The following is a 14,316-nucleotide window of genomic DNA, read 5'->3' as shown; positions in this document are numbered from 1 at the left end:
AAGGATGACAAATAGGTGGACGGTGTCTCCGAATAAGCGTTTTTATTGGTGATAAAAGCTAGGATAGCGAGTCACGAAGTACTGAGAATTATGATCGATATGGGAAGCTCATGTGACCATGTATACTAGTTTCTTGGTTCTACATGCATGAAACACTTCTAAAAGACCCAACCACAACAACCCTTCAGCGATAGAGCGAGAGAGAATCAAAATCATTTGGATGTCAACGTTAAAAATTTTGATATGTGTTTGGACAAGAGCACGGCCTTTATAACATAGCATGATAACCATCTATACAATATCATGTCCTTCACCCTAAAAAAAGCTGGTGCAGCGTACCAAAAAATGATGAACAAGATCTTTGAAGGATAAATCGGTGGCGAAATGTTAGAACTTTAAATGGATGTCATGATCGTCAAATCCAGCGAAGTGTTGTTGTACGAAATCTATCACCAACATGGTCAATAGTGTACAACAACATAATATGAAATCTAACCCAAAAAATATATACTTTTGATGTCAGGGCCGACGTGTTCATAGAATTCTATTTGACAGTAAGAGGTATAAAGGCTAACCCTGACAAATGTGACAGAATAATCAAGATGGAGACTTCAACCAAGAAGAAAAATATAATGAAATTGAACATAATGCTCACTACTATTAGAAAAATCATTTCAAGACTATCCTAAAATGCCTTTCCGTTCTACAATCTATAGAGAAAAAAAGTACAATTTTAGTGGACCCCACCCAGAATATGAACATGCTTTAACTTTATCAAAAAATTCTTTTCCCACTCCTACAGTCTTATCAAAGCCAATATATGGAGATACTTTGTTCCTTTATATCGCTCTATCTACCAAGGCGGTAAGTGTAGTCCTTATCAGACAGGTAGACAACATACAAAGCCTAGTATATTTCATATTAAAAGCAGTATATGACCCAAAAAAAACCTATACCTGAAGATAGATAAAGTTACTTTGGCCTTAATAAAAGCTTAAAGGAAGCAACAATATTACTTATTGGCATATAACATTTTGAAAGATAAATTTACATCCTTTAGATTATAGGATATGACCAAATTAAGGGTAGAAAACAACCATGCTCGTCCCGTTTAGATCCAAGTAGTGATAGGATATTTGTGAGTTTTGAAGGAACCGCCTCCGGATCTCGTCGATCTTCCGAAGGAGCAAGCCTGCTGATGCTTCAGATCAGTCGGAAATATCTACGTCCTGAAGATTTATTTTCGTTCAGAAGAAGAACTTGTCTGCCCAGTCCTGATGCCTAATATCAGTTGAAGATGTTTTATTTTCCCGGTGCACACAGTTCGGAAGAGATGTCTATTTCTATTCCTGATAAATCAGACTTTTAGTTGAGGGAACCTCCTCCGGATCTCGTCGATCTTACGAAGGAGCAAGCTACTGATGCCCAGATCAAATGGAGATATCTGCCTGATTGATTTTGTCATTCAGAAGAGGATTGTTCTACTTATTTTCTGGCATCGCACCCAGATCAGTTTAAAGACTTCCTTTCCCGGCGTACACAGTTCGGAAGAGATATTGTTCCTGTCTTAATAAACCAGACTTTCAGTTGATGGAACCGCCTCCGGATCTCGTCGATCTTACAAAGGAGCAAGTCGCTGATACCCAGATCAGTTTGAATATCTGCCTGATGATTTAATTGCATCAGATGGAGATGTCGCCTTGATGCCCAGATCAGAGATACTTACTACCCGTTGATGCCCAGATCAACCGGAATATCTCCTTTCGATTCCCAGATCGACTAAGACATCTATCCCTGATTCCTGTTTGGAAGACATCTACTACGTCTGATACCCTGATCAGTCGAAGATGTTCCTTCTCTTGATGCCCAGATCAATTGAAGTTTTTACCCCTGCCTGTAGGGTTGCCTCTTCCTTCTTATCACAAGTTGGAACTACTTAATTATTCATGTCAATTGAAGATTTTTCTCCCTGGCGGTACGTGCCTTCTTATTACAAGATGGAACCTTCTATTGATCAAGAGCATAAATTTTCGAGTTCATTCTGGTATTCAATCTCATTCCACCTCAACGGTTCGAAACTTTCGTTTCTCGCTCATCAGGTTCAAGAAGTTTGAATAGGGGCAGCTGTTGCACCCCAAAATTTTCCCTCTTTATTTGAGATATAAGTTATCAAAGAAGTTTATTTCGTCATTCGAAAAGGGAAGAAAAATAATAAAGAGTTTTCATGGTTTTAAGGAAATGTGACGTGAAGATTGGTTTATACGGTGAAAATGCGAAGAAATTCACAAGGATTCGAACCTAGGATTAAAAACATTGCCACACCCAGGATTCGAACCTATGACTCATATAGAGGGGAATCATGTTCAACCAACTGAGCTACTGCTTTTTCTTGATTCTTATAGTTTCAAACTCAAGTTATATTTAACAATTTAATACTACCAATATATAACAACTGAACTAATAATCTGGGAGTTCTATATATTATACATTAATAATCCTTTTATACCAAACCATGCATGTACCGTTTTTTTATATAATTGTGTTATAAATCGTTTCTTAAACATTCAGTATATTTAATAATTTATATAAACTTTTTTTTAATAATTTTAATAAACATTTTTAATAATTTTTTTAATTAACATTTTTTTATAAAGTTGAATAATTTTTTTAAAGTTGAATAAAGTTTAATAATTAACATTTTTTATTTTATAAAGTTGAATAATTTTTTTAATGTTGAATAAAGTTTAATAATTAATGTTTTTAACTTTTTTAATAAACGTTTTTTTTAATAAATAGGTACAGCTTTTTAAAAAAACATTTAAATAAATTTTAAAAAAACATTAAAATTATTCAACGTCAATTAAAAAGGTTTATTAAAATTATTAAAAAAAAGTTTATATAAATTATTAAATAATACATTTATATAATTATTAAAAAATTATTATATGTACAACTTTTTTTTATATTTATATAATTATATAATGTTTTTTTAAATTATTCAACTTTTTAAAATTATGTACAGCTTTTTAAAAAAAAACATTTAAATAAATTTAAAAAAAATATTAAAATTATTCAACGTTAATTAAAAATGTTTATTAAAATTATTAAATTAATGTTTATTTATTAATATTAATATTATTAATATTTATTTATTTATTATTATTATAATATTAATAATAAATAAATATTAATAATAAATAAATATTAATAAAAACGAACCATTAAATAAATATATTTAATTTAGTTATTAATAAATAAAACTATATAATAAATAAATAAAGTAATATATTAATAATATAAAACTATATAATATATACCATCATTGATAAAGTAAACTATATAATCAATAAATTATATGATAAATAAGTAAAATAATATATTAAGAATATAAACTATAACATATACAAGGAAACGCGATGATTGTACAAGAAAACGTGAATGGTGCAATGGTTGGAAGTTTCCCCTATATGCATTAAGACCGCCACCTAAGCAAGCAATGAAGATTCTGCGCCACCTTAACACGCTCAGTCATCCAAACAGGTGATACGGGGGTGTCCAAATCTTATTTTCTAAGGGATAAAGGCTAAATTATTATTTTTTTTAATAAGGGTGAAATGTATTTAACCCTTTATAATATAACCATAACGACTACATCTGTGTCAAACACAATATGAAAAAGAATTGAAAAAAAATTGAAGGTTGCATCAAGATGAAAAAAATGATTATAGTTTTACACAATAAGAAAAAAAATGAAGGTTGCATCAATATCATGATTCTTCTAAAGATGGTGGCATTTGCCTTGTTCTTTAATATTTATTTGATCTTTGGCATGTTTTTCTAACTCTTTAAACAATGAAATCTTTAAAATTTGAATTTTGACATTTATTTATATATTATAAATTAGTGACATTTTATTCGAAAAAATGTATGTTCGTCTGGTTAGCTAAAGTTACTTCACCCTTAAGTATTTTCATTATTTGATAAAAACTCTAAACTGGATTTTTTTTCTTACACTATAAAAATTGGGAAACTAGTTACGTATCTCTTACTTTGTGCCATTATAACAATCAATTGTCCTCCAAAACTTCTAGAGCTCTTTAGAATAATAGTAAAAAATAAAATATATAATTAAAACTCTTTTATTTAAATGAGTGACACGCTATCACATACAATTTTTTTTTAAAGGAAGTTAGAAATAAACGTATTATTAGAAAAAACTCATCAATGATTTATCGTTATTCGCCGCTAATGAAACAGAGAAATATTATATATTTAACTAGACGTTTGCCCGTGCGATGCATGGATATATTTTATTGAACTTTTATTAATAAATAAATATGATTAAAAAATATTTTAAAATATTGTGATTTCATACTAATTGTATTTTTAAGAAAAATATTAACAACAATTTAATAATGAGTATTTATGAAAAAAATTATAATATAATTAAAAAGGATTTTAAAAAAATCAAAGAGTGTAAAATAGTGAAATTTACATTAGATAAAAAAAAGTCCAGATATTATATATTTGTATAGATAAAAAAATTATATGTACTAATCTACTTTTTTACAATTAGCAAATTAAATAGTGTGATTATAATTATAAATTAAACACTTATTTTTGGAGATTGTTAAATGAAATAATAAAAAATATTATGAGTAAAACAAATTTAATTTAATTTTTATTGTTAAATATTACTGTTTAAAAAATTATTTGATTCTTATTTATTTAAATAACTAAATATATTTTGAACTTCAAATAATTGATTTAGAGATAAATTAAGTTACTTAAAACTTCTAAGTAATACGAACATCATAAAAGATGAAATGAATGTGACTATTTTTTCTAAAAAATAAATAAGGTTTGCAATAATAAGAAAACTTTTTTTATTCTTTAAATTGAGAAATAAAAGTATTATATATCAAAATTTATATATTGATTTTAAAATACATAAATAAAATAGAAAAACAATTGTAGTTATACACCGATTTTAATGAAGCAAACAACTATATATTGAAGATTTGCAATGTTCATACATTTACAAATGAGATGGTAAATTTGTCAAAGTCTCTAATCTAATATAATTATGATTAGTTACAAATTGAATAAATAACTTACAAATTGACTAAATAACTACACAATATAATAACTATAAAAAGTTAGATAAATTTATGAATTATCAAAAACCTGTAGATCAACAAACAAATATATTCGAATTAATAAAAAAAAAGTTAAAAAATTTAACAATATAATAATTTGATAAAATAGAAAAGTTCGACAATGTTTATTCTCCTCATAAAAAAAGTTGTCATTTTTCATAAATGAAAAGCACATGTAAGAAAATGATGGTTGTGTGGTGAGGAGAATAATATATAATTGATAATGATAATTCCATTATGAAGGAGAAGGTAATGTATAATTTGTTTCATCTTTCCTATGATGGAGGTGGGGAGATACATAGATTTGAAAAGAAAGTAGAGAGTTGTAACTTTTCACTAATAAATAATTGTTATAGGGGTTTATTAATTTATTTTATTAATTAACTAAATTTATTTTTATTAATTATTTAATTATTAATAGTGGTAGAGGTGGTGGGTATGAAAAAATAATTAATATAAAACTGATTGAATAGCTTCATAAATTAAATTTTAAATATTAAATAAGAGAAAGTTTTAGAAAAATATAAACTTTTTACTATTTCATATCATACTTTTAATTTATTAATTTCCTAAAGTTATTAACCTCTCCAAGTTTTTTTATTAATCAATTAATAATTAAATTAAAAATAAAATGGCTTCACAAATTAAATTTAAAAAAATAAATATAGCAGAAAAATTAGCAAACAATAATAAATTAAGATATAAAGAAACTAAAAATAAAAACAAACATACATTATAAGAGTATAATTTCGTTTGAAATAAAATTGCGAAATTTGCGAAAGAAAATAAAAATCATAAGTAGAAGAGTGATTATTCAAAGCAATATAAATTATTTTTTGTCAATAATATTTTCTTTTACAATTTTTATAAAATTTATTAATAAATTAATAAAGATGAGAAGTTGAGTTTAAATATAAAATAAAATGAGTTAGTGGTGACAATAGTTATAGGGGAGGGAATGGACAATATGAAATGAGTTAACGGTGAAATACGAAGAAAAATATAAATAATAAACATATATATGTGAATAATAAAAAGAATAAAAAATTAAAGTTAAGAAATTATCACATATGACAATAAATAATTCAATTAATATTTTAACCAAACCTCTATGACAACACATCCTTTTCAACAATTTGTTTATCAACAAATTGTGATGATTCAAAGTTTAAACCTACAAAAATCAATATAACAAAAAAATAGCAAACAATAATTAAAAAATAAATATAAATAAAATTAAAAATAATTATAAATATAAGAATCGAATAGATGTATGAATAATGAACATAATTAAAAAAATAAAGTTAACAATCATCACATGTGACAATAAATATTTCAATTAATCTTTTAACCAAACTTCTATTACGACACATCCTCTTCAACCATTTGTTTGTCAACAAAATACATGTTGCGATGATTCAAAGTTTAAACCCACAAAAATTAATATAGCAAAAAATTAGCAAACAATAATATCTTAAAAAACTAAGAAAATAAGAGCGCAAAAACAACTTTATAAAAGTATAATTTAGTATAATATAAGATCAAACCTTTATTACAACACATCCTTTTCAATAATTTGTTTGTCAATAAAATATATTTTGTGATGATTTAAAGTTTGAACCTACAAAAATCAATATAACAGAAAATTAGCAAACAATAATAAATTAAAAAAAAAAAATAAGAATTGAAAATCAACTTTATAAAAGTATAATTTAGTATGATATAATATTGCAAAGATTGTGAAAGAAAAGAAAAACCATAAGAAGGATGAAGGAAAAAACAAACTTTTAAAAGTGAGAAAAAAAAATAGACGTAGAATGAAAAAAAAAATAGAAATAGCATTGTTATTATTAATGAAAGGGAAAGTAAAAGTTCTTAAATAACATGAGAATACATGTGAGTTTATGTGTAGCAAAATGTGCAATAGAACAACATTCTAAAACATTGTATGAGGTAGTTTTATTATTTGTTAGTGGGATAGTGGCTTTAGCTTTTGAGTTAGTTTCTATTGCTAGTGGGTTAGTGATTTTTTAATTGACACTTTTATTTAATTTTGAAACGTGGGAATGTGGGAATGTATCACTTTAAACCACCAAAATGCACATTAATATTTTGAAACATGGAAGTTAACATTCTTTTTCTATTAACTTTTTTATTTAAACATTTTTTTATTTAATTAAATAGTTTAAAATGTATTTAATTAATTAATTACTTTTATTTAATTAATTAATTTATTATTATTAAAAGTTTTGGAGGGAAATTTTAGTGGGAAGAACTTCTAGGATTATAATTTAGTATGATGATGATGATATTACTAAGTTTTGAAAAGGATGAAGATAATCTTATTATAATCTAACTTTTTAAGAATTTAATTTGTTCTAGTTTGTAAGCTCGCATAAATGCATACGTAACCCCTCTATAAAGAACATGTCAATATACTAGTAGTTCGTAATATATTATTGAAATTAAATATAATTATCAAGTCGAATTAAAACATAATAATTTATTTGGACAAATATAATACAAGAGTTGCATATTTTGATTTAAAAAACCTTAATTTAAAATTTAAATGAATACATTAACTGCTCCGGATCAAATCCACGGTCCCAAATCTGGTTTGACCTAATTTTAATGTGATCCACTTTTCAGCACATGGTTACAAAGAATGCACATGAATGATGTCCATGTCCACTCCATGACACATTGACACCACTATTTTCTAGTTGTTCGGTGCATTTGGCCTTATGCCAATGTCGCATCGCATGCTACTGCTTAGTCTGCTGTAATTTTAATTTTCAAAGAATGATGATTGTTGCGATCAGAAGGGAAGATAAGATAGTGCTTGGTATTGCTACGGTATATCCTTATCAAAGTGTGTTCATTATTGTTTTGACCAATCCAATTATGTAAAGATTCCTAATTTTTATTTATGTTCCCAAACTATTGATTCTCAAATACTTATGAAAATTGTTCAAGTTAATCACTTTAACAATCATCTCACGGTTTGATTTGAAAATTCCTAAAACATGGGTACATGGCAAAATCAAAATCAAAATCAAGCAAATCTGATGGAAGGATTGGCAAAAGCATAATGAAATCTGTTTATTTTCATATTCTAATTAGTTTTCTTTTATCTAGAGTAAAAATATAAATTGACGACGGGATAGATACAATTTTTTTTTTGGTGCGATTGGTGGATTGGTGGAAGGATTTTAAAAATTTATTCACTTTGTTCTTTGACAAAACAAAGAAGGTAGAGGAGCTTTAGAAAAGAGATAACGACTAAGATCTTAGGAATGAATTAGAGATTTGAGGCGGGAAGGAAAGAGAGTCCTTAAACGAGTTAATATTATGAGAAAGCGTTGAGTTGACGAAAGGGACGAAATATAAATGAGTGTGGCTAGAAGGGAAGATAAAGACTTATACCGTTGAAGAAGCAAATACAATCTTAATGTCCAGCGCATCAAACATGCCTGACTCGAATTGCGTTAGAGCCTGACATAAAGCAATTCCTGCAAAAAGTGTCAATATTGGCATGGAGAATTTTTCAAGACAAAATTGCTATGAAGTCTACCTTATCTAAGAGGGGGGTGATAAATCAACAGAATACCCATTGTGTTGGTGGTTGTGGTGAAGTAGAATCAATTGTGCACCTATTTTTTGAATGTACAATTCTTTCAGGTTTTTGGAGCAGAATTTGCAGATGGGTTGGAGTGACAACAACTTTCAATAATGACAGTTCTATACATTTCGAGAAGTTCAGGGGTCTGATTAGCAGTGGCATAGTCTATTCCCAATGCACAACCGAGTCTGGTTTGTCGGTATATGGAGCATCTGGAAGGCAAGAAACGATAAACTTTTTAACAACATCGAAGTCAATTTGGATAAAACGATTGTAGAAGTGAAAATAACGTCTTGGAAATGGTTGAGTATCAAAAGCACAAGTCCATGCTATATTCTTTCCCAATGTATGTATGGTTGCGAACTGAGCAAAATTTGAGGTTCCAGATGGTTAATTTCTCTTGGGACAGGGCTTGGAAGATGTCAATTTATTATTCTAAAAATGTGTTTGGATGAAACTATTTTAATAAGGGAAAGTAATTTCTTGAAGGAATTTAAAATGACTTGATCAATATCCATCATTTGGATATAAAATATGGAGAATTGTTTAAATGATTTAAATTTATGAACATGTTAAATTTAATGAATTTCAAATGACACCAAAAAATAAAAAATTTGAAATTACTCGTTCACTCTATTTAATGAGAATGTTAAAAAAAATATTTTAATTTTTTAAAATTTACAAAATGGTGTTCATATTTTATGAAAATTTTAAATTCACTCCAAAAATTTTAAAAAATTATAAATAAGTCCTTAATAATTTTTAAATTTTACAAATTTGTCCTTCAAATTTTCAAAAATTACAAATTAGTCTCTATTTTGCATATTTTAAATTTGCCCAAAAAATTTAAAATTTATGAAAATGACCCAAAATATTTAACGATGAATCATTTTAATACTCCATCCAAACAAAAGAATTTAAAAATGAATGAATTTCAATTGAATCATTTGAATTGCTTAGAATTTAGAATTCCTTTAAAATTCTCAATTATCTCATCTAAACATAATCTGAATTCAGAGGATAATAGAGTTGTATGTGTTGACAGATTTATTGATACAGAGGCACTTTTTGTCTTAGCCGATCAAGTTCTGAAGATGTTTAATTTAGAGTTGACTTAGAGGAAGTGTTTACTTTCTAATATTGTAGTAAATCGGTGAATCGGGCCTCTTCTATCGTCAAGAATGTTGTTTTGTTATGCCCTTACGGTATAATTTTTGTGTCGTCATCGGTGTGGTCTGCACTAGTTTGTTCCTGTATAGGCTGGCGTATTGCTTGTTTCTTTATCTTGTGATTTTAGACTAATTTTTGTTGTTGCTATGTGGATAGTGGTAGTGTGTTATAGGGTTGATTTTGATGATTGGGCGGTGGTAGCAACGTTATGGCATTGTTCGTATTTTGGTTAGGAGGTATGTGTGGTTTAGGCGCCATTTTCTTAGCAATGTTTCACATTCTGTTCTTTTTTGTACTAATGGCACTACTTGTGCTTCTTTATTGAATGCATTATTTGGCTTTTTCAAAAAAATTGTTTTCTTTTATGTTTTTGGTCTTTTTCATATTGTTGGATTTCTTTCCCAATTTGGTACCAGTTTATCTCTTTTGTATTAAAGGTTGGGTATCCCTTGTACTCTCTTTAATATAATAGACTGCTGTTTGCTTATAAAAAAATGAATAACAAGCATGATAACTTTAGCCTTCTATAGCTGCTTTCCCAAGACCTTAGTTGATCGCGAATGAATTTTTTCAAACTATCATCCTTTTTTAATTTATTCACCAAAATATATTTTCCTTATTTATTATCAAACTACTATGTTTTCAAAAAAAAAATTGTTTTTAAAGACTCGTCTAATATATTTGAAGGCTCTTTAAAAATTTAATAGAATCTGCCTAAGGTTTTATGTTATCTTATTTTTTAGCTATAGGTTAAATTTCAGTGAATTTTTCAGCAACAATTATTCATATAGAATTTTATGGAGATTTTTCAAATATATAATTTTTTAACTTAATTTGGGTGAGCAAGAGTCGCCATCGAACTTTATTGTTCCCAACAAATGAAAGGGAAAATATTGATAAAACCCTTGTAAATGATCTAGGTACGAAAGTCGATTACTTGAGGGAAAGGTATTAGCATCCATCACGTTTGTGGTACTCCACAGGATCCACTCTTGTTGTTCTAATCAATGGGTGTGTATTTATATAACTTACTTGCTAAGGAGAAAATACATGAATGATTTAATTGAGGGAAAAACGAAAGGGGTTTTATTATTGAGCTCGCCAATACGTCGCATCACGTGCCTACGTATTCCCTCGTGCAATGGGAAAGTTAGAGCATTCGTAGTTCGTCTCAATTTTGTTTTGTTTGTTGGTGTTTTTATGGATGATGTTAAGTTTGCATTCTAACAATTAACATTTACCGCGCGACCTTTGGAGACTTACGTGTTGTTGTATTGTGTAAAATGGAGTTAACACATTCTTTGGAAAAAGGTTTTAAAGAGAAAAGCCCAAGAGGGTAAAAATAATTTGGATTTTATTTGTGTTTTTGTTAGAAGAACCATCTCATGTGGCTCTTTTAAAAAAGGGATACTTGATCATTTCCCCCTTTAGTTTTGAAAGTGTTTTTTGATATGATTAAGTGTTTTGAGGTTCTTGATAAAGAAAAGAGGTTAGCTTTATTTAAAGGAAAAGACTAGAGCGAAACTTGAGTTTTTGCAAGGGAAAACTTCTAACCTAATGTTGTCACTCTTGGATATCAACCTAAAGTCTAATTAATTCAAATTAATCAAGAAATTAAAATTGAATTAATAATCCTAAGGGAGAAAGTGAATCAAACAAGTAATGATCATCAACAAGGCGCAAAATAAATCATCAAGAAATTAAAATCAATAAGTGTGAAAGATTGAATAAAAACATGGTGAAAAAATAGGTGAAATAAAATCAAAATCTAAGGATTTAAAGTAAAATTATGAATTAAATAAACCTAATAAGACAATAAATTTTTTTTTGGATTTTTAAATATCAAGTTTGGATTAAAAAAATTAAAAATAAATAAATAATGCTTCTGACTGCGAGAAGCTTCTAATTGAAAAACTGCTTCTAACTGCGAGAAAAATTTGATTGTGAGAAGCTTCTGATTGAAAAACTACTTCTGACTGTGAGAAGCTTCTGATTGAATAACTGCTTCTAACTGTGAGAAGCTTCTGATTGAAAAACTGCTTCTGACTGTGAGAAGCTTCTGACTGAAAATCTACTTTTGACTATGAGAAGCTTCGAATTAAAAAAAAAAATACTTCTAAAGGTGAGATGACAACTTCTAAAGATGAGAAGACAACTTCTAAAGGTGACAAAACAACTTCTAAAGGGTGAGAAGCAGGTTTCTAAAGGATGGGAAGCAATTTAAAAGGTGAGAAACAGTGTTTAAAGGTGAGAAACAGTGTTTAAAGGTGAGAAAACAACTTCTAAAGAGTGAGAAGGAAGCTTCTAAAGGGTGTGAAACAATTTAAAAGGTGACAAATAATTTAAAACACAATGCACACAGTATTTGCAACTTCATCTTCTTCAATCCATCGTTACTGTAAGGTTTTTTCAATAATGACCAAATCTAACTTCCTCATTTGTGCATCAAAAATAAAAAAATTAATATACCATTTTGCTTGAAATTTCATGAAGATTTCAAATATGTAATTAACTTATTAATTCCCACTCATTAATTTTATTTTTTCGAATTAAAGTCTACACCCTAAAAATTCAAATTAAATTAAATTGCATTCAAGTACAACCAAAAAAACATAAGCATAGGGCTTTCACTCATTACATCATAGACTACATTTTTTTCTTCAAGAATCATTCAAAATAATACTTGTATGAGTGAGCTCAAAGTTGTAAAAAAAATATATCTATTGGAGTAGGTCCAATGCATCTTCTTTGCATTTACAGAAGTGAAATGATGATTCCTCTAGCTTCCTTGTACTCCTCTTTAAAAAAATTCGATGGTGTTTGAATGAAAATTTCAACAAAAGCTTGCAAGGGATACAATATTTGAAGAAATGGATTTTGGAGCAACAATGGAGTTTTTAGTGAGAATTTTGTGTGAAATCTGGTGTGTTGAGATCTTGAGCTTGACTCTCTATTTATAGAGGTCTTGTGAGCTCTTTGAAATTATTTGTGATAATTCCAAAAGTTATGAGAAGGCTTCTTGCTTGTTGTTGAAGATTTTGTCCAAAAATGTCAATGTTTCAAGTGTTGTAAATGGTAAATTTGTGTGGGAATGAGATATAGTTGATGGTGGTAGAGTGTATTTATAGATTATGTAAAGTGTTTTCTGCATAACATTTGTGCTCACAAGGCTCAATGCAAGGTTTAATGTGGAAGTTGGTTTTGGTGCACTTTTGGAAAAATTGCTTTTTCCACTTATGGCCTAATTTTTGGATAATAGTTAGTAGCTTTGTATAATGCAATGTTTAAACTTTCTATATACCATAAATTGTGAGTATTAGAGGTGTAATTCAAAGGTTTTATGGATCATGAGGCCAAACCTTGGTTAGACATAAAAGTGATATACGATTTTGTTCAAAAATATGCTTCACCATGGTCACTTTGCTCCACCATAACTTTATGCTTTGATATTTGAAATTTTTGTTCTTGGTAACAATGGAAGATGAGATCATCTTCTACAAATTTCATGTTGGACACTTGAAGAGATTCAAATTGCATCTTGGAGAAAATTAGCCATCAAAATTGAAGAAACAAGTTGATTGGCACTTAGAAATTTTTTTGAATTTTTGACATTTCACAACTTTGAGACACTAACTTGATCACTTCATAACTTCATATTCTTATGAGCTTTTAGATTCATTCTTTCCACAATATTGAAGTATGAAATTCCATATTTAAGTACATCCCTTGTGCATGAAAAATGGTTTCTTGAGGGAGGAGTTACAAGCTTGCAAAGTAGACTAGATGAACATGGAAATTTTGTACTTGGAAAAATTATAAGTTTCTTCAAAATGATCAATTTTCTAAATTTTCTTGATTTTCATGAATCCAATTGATCAAACTCATCCATCATCCATATTTTCTTGAAATTTGACTTGTCACGACCATGGTTGACCAAAAAACCCTAAAGTCAAAGTTAGAATTTTAAGCACTTGTGTTGACTTTTTCAGATGAACCAAGTAATTTTAAAACCAATGAAACCATAAGATCGTGAAACAATCTTTAGCATGTTGAGGACTATAAAATTATGATTTTAATGATCCCTTGCACAATGCACCATGAAACCCTAAATCCTTATTTTCACTTGATGGAAGCAAAAACCCTAAATCATTTCAAACATTTAATGAACCAAAGATGAAACCCTAACACTTGAAACTTCTTGAAGGAGAAAGTGATCCTTATACCATGATGATGATAAAAGATATGATCCCATATCTTATGATTATGATTGTGAGGTTGTTTACCTAATGGATAGATGTAGATGAATGTGAAGCATAAGTGAATTGGGATTGAAATCAATATGACAAATTTTGAGGTGCAACATCC

The sequence above is a fragment of the Vicia villosa genome, linkage group LG1 (assembly GCF_029867415.1).
Source record: "Vicia villosa cultivar HV-30 ecotype Madison, WI linkage group LG1, Vvil1.0, whole genome shotgun sequence".
Taxonomy (NCBI): domain Eukaryota; kingdom Viridiplantae; phylum Streptophyta; class Magnoliopsida; order Fabales; family Fabaceae; genus Vicia; species Vicia villosa.
Note: the sequence above shows the minus strand (reverse complement) of the source record.